Genomic DNA, 2,210 nt, shown 5'->3' with positions numbered 1-2,210 from the left:
TTTTTTTAGACAGGGTCTCACTTTATAGCTTTAGCTGTCCTAGAACTCACTCTATAGATCAGACTGGCTTCCAGCTCACAGAGATCCGCTGCCTCTGACTCTCAATTGCTGGAATTAAAGGTGTGTGACACCACACCCAGATATATATTGAGACAGGGTTTCCCATAGCCCCAGCTGCCCTCAAACTTGCTGTGTATCTGAGGATGACCTTGAACTTCTGATCCTCCACCTCTACCTCCCAAGTACTGGAATTAAAAGTGTCCATACATACTCATTTTTGTTCTGTTTTGGGGATTGAACCCAGCTCTTAGATAAGCACTCTACCAACCGAGCTACGTCTATATCCCCAACCACCAACTAAGCATGTGTCTGTTGAGACAGGACCTCACATTACCTGGGCTGACCTTGAACTTACTATGTAGTTGAGAATGATCTCAAAATCCTGGCCCTCCTGCCTTTGTCGCTCAGCTGCTGGAATTACAGGTGTACACTTCCATATCTGACTTCCAGTAAGTATTATCTGTCTGTCTGTCTGTCTGTCTGTCTGTCTATTTAATTTTGAGACAGGGTTTCTCTGTGTGGCCCTGACTGTCCTGGAACTGGCTCTTGTAGACCAGGCTGGTTTTGAACTCACAGAGATCCGCCTGTCTCTGCCTCCGAGGGCTGGGATGTAAGGCGTGTGCCACCACTGCCCGGCCCCTTCCAGTATTTTAACTGATTCATATAATAACACTAACTGCATTTCTCAGGCTCGTCGCTGGCCATTGTCCAGAAGCCTATTGTCCTCTCAAATGGAAATCCCATAGGCATCATATGGGGAGACTTTGTAGGGTGGGGAGGTGGCCTAGGAGAGGAAGTGAGAGAACTTACCCTCTGCATGCCTATAAGGCCGCAGAGCAGGAAGCTCTCAGACCTGCTGGGGTTCCATCCCTCCTCCTAGGCTTCCCACTTGCAGGAACCTAGTGTTGTCCCCTCCCCAAATCAGAAGCTCACGGTGGGGGGGGGGAGAGTAACAGGTGACAGGCTGTGAGGCAGGTGAGGGGGGCTCAGAATCTAACCACTATTTCTTTCTTTCCTTTTTTTATATTTGTTTTTATTTTATGTACACACTTGTCTGTGTGAGGAACTGGAGTTATAGACAGTTGTGAGCTGCCCTGTAGGTGCTGGGAATTGAACTCCGGTCCTCTGGAAGAGCAGTCAGTGCTTTTAACCACTGAGCCATCTCTCCAGCTCTACCACAATTTCTTAACGCAAACTGTCACTTAGGTGCAAAGTGAGAGCCAGGAGTCAGCTTCCAGTTGAGTGGGAGAGGAGGGGTATGGAGACAAAGGTCCCTTTCTTGACCATCTTGGGAAAGCATCCCACAGGGGAGGTAGGAAAAGAACTCAGAACTCAAGTTTCCCAAGGTTCCCACAGTTTTTAAAGCCAGGGTGTTTAGCTGGGGCGTCTGGGGGCGGGGCAGATATGGTATGGTATTGCTCAAATATCTGAAAGCTAATTTTCTGAGTGAGACTCCTGGCATTGGTGGTGCTGGTGGTGTGTGTATGAGAAAGAGAGAGAGGAGAGAGAGTTGGAAGTGGCTGTAAAATTCATTGAGAGGACAGATGAAGGCCATCCTGATATCTTCAGTCCTGCGGCAAAGAGGGCTGCTTTCCAGGACATGAATTCCAGTCGCTAGGAGGAACCAAATCAGGCAGAATTTGTGTGGCTGAACATAAGGGCACCAGTGGACTGGGAGATGTGGGACAAATTCCTCAACTGGCTGTTATCTCAATTTATGCATTTGTATAATGAAGACAGTGATGGAGTTGGGTGGAAATGGCCACAATAAAGTAAGTCTACCACCCGGGGAAGGCAGGCACAGCATCTCAAGGGGATAGGGATTTAGAGATGATGTGGGGATACCTTCTCCAACTGTCCTCCTGGTCCAAGGTTCCATGGAAGTGGACACCAGGGCCCATTCCAACAATGCCTCTAAGTCACCTGAAGTTTGTCACCTGCCATCAAATGGGTATCTGCCTCCTCCCCTCCTTTCGTAACCAGAGTGGAGAAGAGCACAAGGCAAAGATGATCTTGTCGGGGCTGGAGAGATGGCTCAGAGGTTACGAGCATTGCCTGTTCTTACAAAGGTCCTGAGTTCAATTCCCAGCAACCACATGGTGGCTCACAACCATCTGTAATGAGGTCTGGTGCCCTCCTCTGGCCTGCAC

The sequence above is a fragment of the Microtus ochrogaster genome, linkage group LG2 (genome assembly GCF_000317375.1).
Source record: "Microtus ochrogaster isolate Prairie Vole_2 linkage group LG2, MicOch1.0, whole genome shotgun sequence".
Lineage (NCBI taxonomy): Eukaryota > Metazoa > Chordata > Mammalia > Rodentia > Cricetidae > Microtus > Microtus ochrogaster.
The sequence above is the reverse complement of the archived record's forward strand: the minus strand, read 5'-3'. Positions refer to the sequence as shown.